The sequence below is a fragment of the Lathamus discolor genome, chromosome Z (genome assembly GCF_037157495.1).
Source record: "Lathamus discolor isolate bLatDis1 chromosome Z, bLatDis1.hap1, whole genome shotgun sequence".
Taxonomy (NCBI): Eukaryota; Metazoa; Chordata; class Aves; order Psittaciformes; family Psittacidae; genus Lathamus; species Lathamus discolor.
The window spans coordinates 54,993,744-55,007,297 of NC_088909.1; positions in this window are offsets into that span (position 1 = coordinate 54,993,744).

Below are 13,554 nucleotides of genomic sequence, written 5' to 3' on the forward strand. Positions count from 1 at the left end.
GGATGTCAGTGGCCAGCATTTCCACCTGTCTTCCTCTTGACGCTGCTATGTTGTCACCCACTGCAAAGGCATTCTGTAACTTCTGCTTTTTTTCTGCATGTGTTTTTGGCTTCAAGTGTCAATAAATGCTAACCAGGAGTTGAGACCTGCTGTTTCAGTTGGTTGGTTGTGTCGGTGCCTATTCATAATAACCAGTCTGCCTAGATTATGTCTTTTGGTCCCCGATCACCCCATTTTATACAGGAAAGCTTTCTGCTCTGAACTGAAGAGGAGGAATTGCAAGAGTTTCTCTCCTTTTTCTGGGAGGGAAAATCAGAGGACTTAGATCATCCATGTAGTCAGTGCTCCTTAATTCCTCATTTGTGTGGCTGTGACAGCTTTTATCTTTAACTTCTGAAGTTGCACAGGACTGAAGAGTTAAAGTTTCATCTCAGTTTCCATGACTTCTTCCACGAAGTGGTCAGGGGCCTGGGAGAAATCAAAGGCTAATAGCAAGAATATTTTCAAAGAACCACACACATTACGGACGGCTGGTGGAATCAGAGAGGCAAACAGGGGAAGGCAATGTTCTGTGAGGGATTTTACCCCATTATTGAAAACCAAATATGGTTTATTCTTCCACTATGGAACACACTCATTAAAGTAAATTTATTATTCCTCATGGATAGATACTCTGCCTTGCTCCATTCACTTTGGAGGAGTTACACTGAATTATGCTTGTAAGAGCCTGACAAATTATAAGAATAATCAGGTAATACCATCTTATTGTACTCCTTGCATTCCTAGAGCATAACATTGCAGCCAGATGTCCAGACACAGAAGACTTTGATGAAAAAGGGGTTTCAATGTGTAGATGAGCTGAATTTGAGCTTCACAGCAAGTATTGTACTAAATAAGAGGAAAGCTGCTGCAGCTGTCTAGAGCAAAGAATACATTAAAATTTGCATTTTGTGTTGTGTGCACTAAAGTGTGTGAAATATTACACCAATAGGGAGAGATTTGCCTTGCTTTGATTCATTAATTTCCCTTTAAGGCGCTTCATTTCCCCTCCCAATCATCTGCCAGTTTTTTTGCTACAATACCCCTTGAAGTGTGGAAGTGCTTCAGCTCCAGGTCTGGCTCTTGCCCTCTCTTCTCCTCTGTCTGTGACCTTAGGACTTCAACACTATTTTCTTTCCTGAGTCAGGAAGAAGGGGGCAGCTGGCTAGGACCTTGCACTCATCACTGGTTTTCCACCTACAATATGTTTGCTTTTCTTTTCCAGCTGCAATTTTATCTTACCCCTTTCAGTCACTCATTCTTTGGCATGTATATTGTGGCTTCAGTTCTCCACTTACTTAGCATGTGCACATCATTGTCTTCAGAGCAGTTTATGGTTTTAATGGAGAAGACAGCTTGATTCAGTTCTTGTACTACCGACTTCAGTGGGAGTTGCCACAGGTCCTGAAAATCCTGTAGAAATATAAGAAGTTTGCTGATGTCATATTAAAATGATTAAAAAAGAAAGAGGAAAAAACCAAACCCGCAAACAAACAAAAAGACAGACTGGACAAACATGACAGCACAGATGCTGGAAGGGAGAAGGGAGGGGTGAACAGCTGCAATCCTCTTCCTTTGCACTGTAAGCAGGCTGTGACAGTATAATTCTTTTATCACCTTTCTTTTATCCTTATCTTCCTGAAGCTGAATTTAGATTCCTGTCTGGCAAGACAACAATTAAGCCAGATGAAATCTAGGAGTGTCATACACATAATGACAAGGCCTTTCAAAATTAGAAAGATCCTGCTGTGTGTTGGATTCAGTTTCTTTATTCAGTATTCCAGTTCAGGGCAGAATAGAGTAGGTGAAAAATGCCATTCATTGGTTTCCATCTGCAGATATGGAGTTACAGTTCTGCAAATTTAGAAGAATTTCTTCATCAAGTGAAACACAGAAAGGTAGCTTAAGATGTCTAGGATCATACTGCAGTTTGAGATAGGTCTCTATTGTGGGCTGTTGTTTTCAGAACCAAGCACTAAAATTCCCATAGAAGTCCATCCTGCAAGTTGCTATGCACTCTGACCCTAGTCCAGTAAAGCACTTAAACACATGCTTAACTCAGATATGTTGATCTTACTGTGTTTCCTCACATGCTTAATATGAAGCACATGCTTAATAGCTTTGCTGGAGCTGGCTCAGGATGCTTTGCAGCTTGCACAAAGGGATCCATCACTCACACAGATAATATAGGGGTCTGAAAGCCTTCATAAATTAGCAACTAATGATTTACTATAAGAGCTAATAGCTATTGTTCCTCTTAAAACCAAGGAAAAGAAATCCATTTTGAACAGAGTCCTCTTTGTAAGGTCACTTCTTTTGGCTCCAGCTTGTCAGTGTTCACTGTTAACCTCTGTCTAAAAAAGATAACATTAGTCAGTGGCATAGCAGGGTCATGAAACAGACCACTGCATGAACAGCAAACAGGGTCATTTTTACTGCGGGTTGTATAGGTTGACCTGTCTTTAATCTGCTTTTGGAATTGTCACGGAACTGCTTTGTGGTTTACAATCCAGTATCCAGATGATATTCCCAGACATTTAAAAGTTATTAACATAAAAAATGTACAGTAAGCAGCGGAGCTATTAATGTAAATCTGCAGGGGAACCTCACTGAGTCTAACTGAGCTGTGTTCCCAAGCCTGCTGCTCTCCTGCCTGTGCCCACAAGCATGAACATATGCACACATGCACACATGCATAATTAGGCATCTCATTACATGAGACTCTTTTTGCTTAATTACTGGAAAGGGGATGTGTGCATCTAGCTGAAATCAACACATGTGAACACGTTGGCCCTCAAGCACATGTTGTGTGACAGAATCTGCTGCAGCCATTGTGGTTGCTCTGCTTCCTAGTCAGATGCATTGTTAAATGAGCAAAAACATGTCACTGAAATTTCTGGGTAGTCTTAGGTTAAAATGAGAGTAAGCATTCTTTAGTAACATTGAACTGGAGCCCTGGCTTTAATCTTCTGCTGCCCTTTTTCCATATAACCTAGATTACTTAAATCTGCATTTTGTAATACAGATACTGCTTTGCTTTTTTTTTTTTTTTTATTTTTATTTTTTTTGTAATTGAACTGCTTCTGCCATCACACCATACCTGCTTACTGCTCTGATTTTGCATTATCTGGAATTTTCCAAACCTTATTTGGGTCTTTTTCACATGATCCACAAAGTCCTTGGCTAACCCCCAGGAACTGACATTAACTAGACATGGATTAGTTCAACAGAAATTCTGGATGGATATGGCAGCTGGAACACATGTGTATTCAACTCTACATGTGCTTTTATTAAGCACATTGATATATTTTGTATATATATATATTAGTAGAGAACACATAGAAGTCATTCTGGATCAGAAGCCTTCAAGTGAGAAACTGCAATGGCACCTAAGTAAGAACCCATTGTTTCATCTGTTGTTTTGTTACCTCATTAGCCATTAGTGGAAAGACACTGCATCAGCTCTGTACACTTTTTCTGAAATTTGCAGTGGGCACACTATGTTTTTCTGAGGGATGATGCAGAAGCTAGCAGTTGCAGACGTGCTAGAGATTTTCCCTTCACTCAGAAGTGCTCCAGCATCAGAATACAGAGATGATATAACCCTGCTTGAAGGCAAGCTATAAGCACCCCACCCAGGTTTGGAGATTCACCCAGTGCTTCAGACCTGTCCATCAGGCTTGCTGTATAACTCAGGAGAAAGAGTTTTACACAGTGGCCATAGCATTGTTTGATTGAGTTTGCTTGCCTCTTAGAAAAGCCTTTAGCCTTGACTGAAAGCTTCGAGAAAAGTGACCTGCTGTTTGTTTCCCTGAGGCAATTTCTGTGAGCAGATAACCTTGCCCACTGGCAAAACAATTTGTCTCCATGGAGACTATTGCATTCAACATGCTGTTGAAGTACTTTTAACTGCTGGCAGAGTATAGTGGAGAAGCTGGAAGTAGCTCATGCATCTGGGTGTATCAACAGACAAAGCATGTAAAATAAGATGAAATTAACATCAGAGACTCAAAAGTTATCGACACAGAGGTGTCTTGTTGTTAGCGTTTGCAGAATTACATGTGATGATGTTTTACTTTTACCAGCGTTTGTCTTTGATCGCTGCATAATGCCTTTAAGTCCAGCTTTCAGGGTCTCATACACTCAGAGCAGAGGGAGGAACAGGCAGAAAGTCTGCTTGCCCCAGTCAGATAAAAAAGTTAGAGATGGTCTGAGCAAAAGACAGCAGCCAAAAGGCTGAGCCAAAAGGCAGCATTCTGGGAGTGAAAACCCAGGTGACAACCCAGAGCACAAAGCCCACCAGTGTCCGAACTGGTGTGAACACAGCTAAACTCCTCGTGTACCAGCTGATGAGCAGCCGAGCAGGGGCAAAGGGATGCCGGTTCGCAATCCAGTTGCAAAGTGCCCTTTTAGGGACTGGGAGAGAAATCCTTCAAGGGCACATGTCAGCTGTAGTGTGGTGAGTATGGGGTCTCCGTTCCCTTTGGCCTACTGCCTGACATTACTCGGACAGGAAAACTCTGTAAATAGGTTCAAACCGACTGTGCTGTCAAGCTTTAATGTTGAAATCATCCCTAGGTGGCCCACAAGGCTTGTTATTGACAGTCAGTGTGTGTGACGATGCGAAGCTATACACACAGACTAAGCATGATGGATCTAGCCTGTGGATGTCAGAAAGCTGTTCTGAAATCTTATTAAGCTGAAACTTCTTCACTAAAGTACTCTTTCAAGCCTGCTATAACTTAATCTTTAAACGACCCCTATCACCAAGGAAAATAAGTAGTGGAAGTAAGATGCTGAACTAACATTTTATGGTTTTAATTTTCTGCACGTAAGTAACACGTTTTAAAGCTTTTCCTTTTGGGCGGCATAATTACAGCTGGTGGTTAATACAGCTTTTAAAAAAAATTGTTTTCTGCTTTTGAACTCACAGGAGGCAACTATTGTTTGGTTTTCTTTTATTAATCTGTTTTGGCCTGGCTTAGTGAGCAGGCTGGCATGCCTTCAAAGACTCTTGACAGGTATCTGATATAAGGTGCTGTCATTTGTGCTTTTAAGTTGTCCTAGTCCACAGAAGTAATTAACATTACCTCATCATCCTTTGGTGCTCAAGACACAGTATATTAATTCTTCAATACAGAGAAACATTAGGCCCCATGAGTTTTTTCTTGATTTATATGCTGGTGTACGTGGGGATTGCAGACACAGCACTAGTGCCAACTTGTTGGGAAGACCCAGGAGAGTGCTGGTCCCAAACACCTAATCAGTGGAAGAACAGGGACCATAATGAGTTGGTAGTTCACTGCATTAAGCAAGGGGATGCAGAAGTGTTTCTGTCAGGGAAAGAGTAGATGCTGGAGGGATTCAGTGAGCGAAGGAGGGTGGGCTGGTGGGGGAAATCATGTGTGCCTCCCTCTACTTGTCCGTTTGAGCAGGCAGGAAGCTATTGATGGGGCACTTGGAGCTTGCATCTGGAAACAACATGTTTCAAAGGGTTTATAAACCTTGTGCTCAGCAACGTAAAAAAACAAGGGGTTGGAGGGGTGGGTGGTGTGTGTTTATAAAGTGGGAGGGAGTGACCACAGGGGGCTGTGGTGGGGAAGATAAGAGGTGCCTTGTCTGTGGGATGCTCTGCAAGCCATTGTACTGAAGAGGAAAGCTGTATCATGTAAGATATCAGTGAGTGCTTCCATCTCCCTTTACGCAGCTGTTTTTGAAGTTCATATATAGGTGCCCTGCCAGCAAGGATCCTCCACTCAATAGGTAACCCTGCCAGCTTCCAGCCGCTTGCTTTCCCTCAGGCTCAGCACTTGTTCTTCACTTTGAAGCTCCTGATGTAGAGGTTTCTGCCTCCTGTGCAGGAGACCTTACATTCATACTTGGTTCATAGCCTGTGACCAGAAGTTGTAACACAAATGAAGGGATGGCAGTGTAGTTCTGCACTGCAGAACTTAGTGAAGTTACCCAGCACCTTGTGGTGATGTTGAATTCAGACATCCAAACAGGAAGTCATCACTCAATGTACATTATTAATGGGAAGAATTTTGTGCTGTTTCAGGTTAGCACATGCACTTTGTGCAAGCAATATTTAATATTAATGTTCATACCCTGAGATATTTTTTTATCACGTGGCTTCCCTGGTCTTTATTTCCCTCATTAGCAATATGTTGTCAATGAAATGCTAGAATGGCTAAAGAAAAAGGGGAATTCCTATACCTGCTGTACTCACAAGCAATATTAACTACCTTGGTTTACACATAAGCGGCAGGCTCTCAGTATCTCCAATGGCAATCATAGCTGTGCAGACACTATGAGGAGAGAGACATGGCCAACTGCATTCCCCATTTTTGCTTTATTGAAAAATCTCATATTATGAAGTGAATGAACTTATGAAGTGAGTAGATTATCATTTGTATCTGGATATAGCCGTGTAATGGTAACTGTAAGCGAAAACTAGACATATGCTTGTGACTGAAAATAATTGTTTATACTAATTAATGGATATTGATGGATTTAGAGCAATTTTGTAAAATTCAGTGTAATTCTAATCATGATGTTGCTTAATGTCTTCTGAAATTGTTATCCTATCTTAAGGAAAAACATTACTTTTTTTCTGTCACATTTTCTTTTCTAACTAAAAATATCGCTAAAGGATCAATTAAGAGTAGAGCTGGCACAAATGCAAATGCCAAGTGTGATCTTAATTTCTGAGGCGTGTAAGGAAATCAGTGAAATGGGTGTGATTTCCATCATTTTAAAGAAAACTACAATTAAAAAAAATATATATTGAAGAAAAAATGCCAGGTTCTCCTTCTCTATGTATAAGAACATGGATTCTTATTTGCATTATGGTTATCTTAAACCACTGAATACAAAGTGGTTTAATACACACAAAAGTTGGTTTACCAGTTTGTTTACCAGTTTGATTATTGCAAGTTGATGGATTAACATACTCTTTAGTTGAATCTTGGTTTAAGACCTTTGTTTAAGAAAGGTTCTCCTGTTCTTCCACCAAAATTTCCTTTTATACGTTTACATTCTCATTATTTTTCCCTTCTCTAGGCACCACTCTATATCCCACAGATCATTTAATACTGTCTAACAGGGGGGAAAATAATCAATTAAAAAATGTAGATACTCAGTAAGCTAGAACTTAAATTGCAATGAACTTTTCTTTATTCACTACAAAGTAATTTCTGAAAGGATTATTTATGAATCTAATGTATGTTAATAGCACATTACATTAATGATAACATCTCCATTTGTTGTGGAAATGTCATTATTTCACTTTGCATTCATCCTGTTGAGCTGAAATAAAAAATCAAATAATAAAACCTTAGCATTGGAAAATTGTAGCTGTAATACCTTTAAATGTCCTAAGGAGTGCACACTGCTTTAAAGTTCCTTAGTTAATCATGAAGCACATCACTTCTGGAAACTTTCCTGGCTCCAGCTCCAAAATATCATGGTCTACAACCAAAACCATTAGCATTCGCTTCTCATTTTCATAGCCTTTTGTCACTTATCACTTCATTAAACCCAGCCTCATGAATTTCAAGCACATAATCTCTAAAAATGAAAACTCGCAAGTGAAACCAAAAATTTTCCTTAACACGGTTTCCTGAGGTACACTGCTCTCCCTCAGTCAGAGGTAACACTTGTAGTGTTCATGTCTGTCTTTTCTTTTCCAGGAGTGCTGAACTCTGGCACTCCTAAACCATCAGCAGTGAGTTTTCCATGGCATTTGCAAGCCATGGACAACACACCCTTCATTTCTTTGCTGATGTCTATGTCACTGTTTGAAGGTAAGCATTTGTGACAAAGCACTAATTCTTCCAATACAGGTGTGTATCAGAAAGTCCTGCATACACCCAATGCTCCTGCAATGATAACTATCTCTGTCCTATGACTGTCATGTTTTTGCCTGAGTTCCACTTCTGTGGCCATTAAACATCTTACAGGACAGTAATTCCTTGCCACCTTCACTCCTCAGGTTGATTATTGATTCTTCTCTGTCTCCTTCTGTGTAGCCCAGTAATCCAGGCAGGTTTGCAAGGTCTGAGGATGAATTCTCTGTGCCGCTTTATCACTTCATCCATCCCATGGGTGTATGCTCTCTGAAGAGATTCTCAGTCCTCTGGGCCTTCCAATCCCTTTTCCATTAAGGTAATGGTGAGTCATTTCCTCAGCCAACGTTCCTGCTGTTGAGGATGGGACAATCCTTCCACCTCTCCAAAATTCACATGCTATCTTCCCCTGGCTGCAATCCCAAATCCAAAGGGTTACCATGCCAACGTCTTTTCCCACCTTTCATTTAAGCTTCTGGATATAAACAGTGAACACCCACATTTCTTTACCCACATCCTCATCTCCTCTATGCGTTACATGGAGCTGGGTAGAGATACAGAGCTCTCCTTCCTACAAGCTGGAGAGAGAAGGTCTTGTTTTCACTGCTCATCTTGGGAAATAAACACTCAGGAATCAGCAAAGTGTGGACTCCAGAAGGGAAGTACCCAAAAAACGAGGCAGAGCCTGGAGCAGTGCCCAGTCCTACAGTGCTTTAAGATAGCAGGCGAGTTCAGGAAAAGATTTCTCAGCGTGTTTCTGTGTCCATCTCTACATGAACAGGGCAGTGCCATACCTTCCCTTCCATTGCCTAATGTGGCATATTGCCACTGACAGGTTTAATCTCCACATAGAATCATAGAATAGTTAGGGTTGTAAAGGACCTTAAGACCATCTAGTTCCAACGCCCTTGCCATGGGCAGGGACACCTCACACTAAAAATATCTATCTACTGACATCTAAGTTAAGGAACTATCTCCACAGAGATCAAACCAGCATTGCTATCTGAACAGAAGGAGCTGAATAAAAAGAAGATACATGTGTCAGGGCTGTCTTTAACCCTTTTTATTACATCACCAGGGATTTAGAGAAAGGATCAATCACCCCAAACCACCTCAGACAAAACAGAGAAGAGCTGACATTGATGATCCTGCTTTGGCAGATTCATCTTTTCAGAAGGACTCACTGCTAGCTGGGGTAGGATTCAGTAGCTATGTTTCAGTATTGGGCCAGGAAACTCAAGAAATGCTTGAGATCTGCAGAGTTGAGGCAGACTTGCATGCCTAAGGCATATCGGGAAGAGAGATCACAACTGGCTCCAGGCCAATGGCTTAGGCTCCTTGGACTTTGTTGAGGACAGTCATTGCCAGTGAGAGTTCTTGGCCGGTTTTGGAGTGTTGGTCCTAAGATGATGGTGATGACTGGGTCTACTGGCATGTACCCACTTAAATGCATATGTATTTATCTAAAAGTTTTTCTTTTTGTGTAAGCAAAATATCTCCAGATCTATTATTTTAAAAGTAAGCTGTGCAGAAGAACAGAAAAGGAAACCCCGGTTACTAAAACAGCAAACAGCACATAACTTGGTCTGAACATGTGTCACCACTCTTCAGCCTGTTAAGGATTTAAGACTTTATGGGGCTTTGCCAGACAATACAATGACATAAACCTTTGCCACCCTTTCCAAATAGAATGTTACTTCTCATTAGCTGGGGACAATAGGATCAAAGATTAAAAGCAGAGCCATTGCCCAGTGTAAGAATGAATGATTATATATTTCCTATTAAAAAACTTCTGAAGAGGCTTTCTTCCCTATAAAAATGGTTTTGAACAGGGCATTTTGCACTGGGGTAGCCATGGTGCCTTGATTTATTTTTGCAATAAGTTAGCAAAGTGGACAGAAAACCAAACCTATCCTGGTAGCTGTTGTTTGTTAATTCCTGTTATCAAGTCACCTTGAATACCTAGAGGTGCATATGACAAAGCATCGGCTGTAGGCATTCAGAACCAGTTAGAAAGCTAGCAGTTAAGAAGAAATGTTCTATTTTCAAATAGAAAACAAAAAACAAACAAAAAAAAAAAAAAGTGGGATTTTTTTTCCTGCATGCCTGAAGCCTGAAATCTGCAAAGAGTGTTGATTTACGCTGAGATGGTTGCAGCAGTTCCTGCCCCAGCTGTTCATCCACATATACCACCCCACCACTGAGGCAGCTCAGCTGCTTCTGCAAGCAGCCTTTGGGCCACTTCACCTTTCAGAGTCTTGTATTTTCAGAAAATAGAAACTTTCACCACACTAAGAAACAGTGGATTTTAGGCCTGTGTGGCTCCATGAAAAATGTTTACAACTACCTAAGTCAGAATGAATATCACCCTAGTGGAGACCATCAGATGCTGTTTTTTAAAATGGGGCTTAGCTTCCCGTATTTTGACAGATCATGGATCCATCTGTAATATGATAAATTCAGTTGTCTGGGAACTGGCTTTAAAATTTCTTTCTGGCTTTAAAATAAGAATGAAGATTCAGAGTTTTTTTCCAACCATTTTTCTTCTTCTGTGTGTCAGAAAAAATCTCAACATTTTGCTTTTTTCAGAAAAGATGGTTTTGACAATATTCATAAACTCTATATGCAGTATGAGACAGTGGTTCTTTTTTTAATTTTTATTTTTAAATTGGATAAACTTCAGCTTAATTTTGACCAGTGAGAAGCAAGCAGATCTGCCAAAGAAAATTCTGCTCTCAGCAGCATAAGATAATTACACTTGAGTGAAACAATGCTATTAAAAAGTGCTTACAACTTCAGAATCATTTGTAAATGAATACTTTTCTCTGAGTTTTATTTCAGTACTGTGATTCATAGAGTTCGCTGTACCATGTAAAAGCCCCCATCAAAATGTCGGGCACCTAGGAACAACTGGTGTCAGTCTTCCTTGTAACTGCCTTTCATCAAAAAATTGAACTGATATTTAAAAATCCCTGAAATTAATGGTAGAATTGGATCAAACATTCTTTTTTTTTTGCTGATTTCAACATTAATTTTACCTTGTTATTACATATGTTGCCTATTATTTCTTTCTTTACAAATCCTTTCAGAAGCTTTAGGTTATTTTACTTGAATAATATGGAATCATCTCCAAATGGGTTCCACTGACTTTAAAGTCCCAGACAAATTTTAAAAGTGAGCGTGGCTGTTTAGCAGCTAATATTCCATTCACTCAGAGGAACATTTCCAAGAGCTTCTAAATCATGTTGGCATATTTAAATATTTGAACATATAAGAAAGCAATATGCCACCCACCTAAGAAAACAGGGGGAAAAAAACCCAAACAACAGGCAACTGTGAGAACTAAAGGCACTAAAAAGAAGATCAGAAGAATTCTGGGTCTGAAGTCATCTCCCTTCCTCTGCTGGAAGTTACTGCATTCAGTGCCCACTCAGCAAAAAGAATTCATGTCTCAGCCAATTCAACACAAAATCTGGTGCCTTATTTTTAAAAACCCTTAAAAATGGTTTTTTGCTACTATGCCAGATTTTGTTCTAAAGAGGCTCAGGGTGTGACTTGAATTCCCTGGTGGGGTGACAAAGGAGGAAAGAGGACTGAGAGCTGTATTGAAAAGGACAGGGGGTTTGGTTGAAGTGGTCATCTAAAGACTCAGTCATGGTTTGCTACGTTGTGCCAGAGCTCACCTCAGGCCATGCTGTGACACTCTCGGCAGTTTCTAGCTAAAGCTCTGGGGATCTCAAATTTTTTTTGCTGACTGGCAGAATTCATTGTCCTTTTTGCAGGGTTTCTGCAACTGGTCAGATGAGTAAGTTCCCAGAAATGTACCCTGGTAACTGAATTTAGAAGAGTGATGGTGCAGCTCCAGCAAGATCAGTGTTAGGGCTCATGGAGATGCATACGCAAACAGTGCTGAACATGGTGTTGCCTTCTGGCGGTGAACTTCAATCAGAGGAAGCATAGGAGGGTCACTACTATGAAAATTGAGTCTCTGGGCCTCCTTCTTGCTGAATGATATTTTGACCACCTGGGGTAAGTGAGTCAAGGACTCTGGGAAGGCCTGATGGCCATTCATTATAGCCCTCCAGACAGCTTCCAGAATTTGCCGTCGATGTCCAAGGAGGGAATTTCCGCTTTCATTTGCTAACAGGAAGTGAAAAAGTTCTCTTCCCACCCCACAAAACTCCCTCTGATCTTTAAAAGGCAACACATTTGGTGTAAGCACAAATGACTTCTCAGTTGGTGTAGGTCAGTAGCTCACAAGCTGCAGCCAGTCAACCCCCGTTTCTCTCGGGCAGTTGTTTTGGCCAGAGGCTGAGATTAGGAGGGCACATGGGCCGGGAAGGTTCTCTCTCTCTGATGTATCACTTTCCTTCTTTCGCAAGGGGTGGTGGCTGGGAGTGCCCTGCACCCTGCATTCATGTCTAGATCAACACTAATCGCCTTGCACGCAGCTGAAGGTAATGATGAGGTTTTGGCCAGACACCAGGTGCTACTGGTCTTTTTCAATCATCACTGTGCTATGCAAATCTCTCAAGGTTTATAAGAGCACTGAAGAAAGTGATTAATAACACACATTGACAATCTCATATAAAAAAGAAAACCAGCTATAACCTTTGCCCCAAAAATTAAAGGGAAAGTTCTAACCTCTTCTAAGTTGGAAAGTAGTCAATAAAATAAATCCTTAAGAACTTTACTCCTTCCCTTCTTAATTCCGCTGTCTAGATTTGCTGAACGATAGCCTAATAATTTACTGCTTACCCACGCTCTTTCTTTTTCCTAACACTCAGTACTGAAGTATTTATGATCTCAAGACTCTCCTCCCCCCAACATCCCTATTAATTTTTACATGAGTAAAAGTTACTAAACCTTTCTCATCATGTCTAACTAGTTGGAAAGAACAGTCAAGCCTGTAGGGCTGGTCTCTGCAGAAGTAGCTCCCCTCGAACGGCTTATTCCCTTGCATGGAGTGCAAGGTTCAGTGCTCAGAAAACAGAGTTTACATGGGTCAGCATTGTCAGTTATAGCCTTATGTTTCGGGGGTTATGCAGTGTGGAGACACAGTCTAAGATTTCTAGGGAACAGATGAATGCATGGTGAATAGGCCTGCTTGTCATGAATACTCTAGAGCATTTAGCTTGTCACTTGAACAAGGAGACATTGATTGTGAACCCTGCAGAGATTGCAGAAGTTCATTCAGTTGAATCAAGCCCAGAATATTGTTGATCCATTAAAGTATTTTTATTTCAGGAAAATGTGCTTTGCCAGTGCTCAAAGACAGAAGCTAAGAAATGTCAAAACTTGGTAAAACCCACTTTTCTTGTGTATTGTGCAGCTGACATTTACATTTAATAACTGTTGAACAGATTCATCTCACTTTGCTATATAAAATGTATAGGAAAAGTATTATTTTAAATCCACTTGTTATCAGTAGTTGCCTGTCACATGACTTCTCTGAATAAACAATATTTTGCAGAACATATCAGACAAGCTGTGAACTACTGCAAAGCATCTTTATGTGCACTACTGCTTACCTAAGTGACAAGAAGCTAAGTCTGTTTCCCAGCTGATTGACAAACATTGCATATGTGGGAATGACAAATAGCGAGTAGTGAATAACTGTAATTTGTTAGTTTACAAGTGTTAATCCTGGACAGTCTTAGAAGTAGAA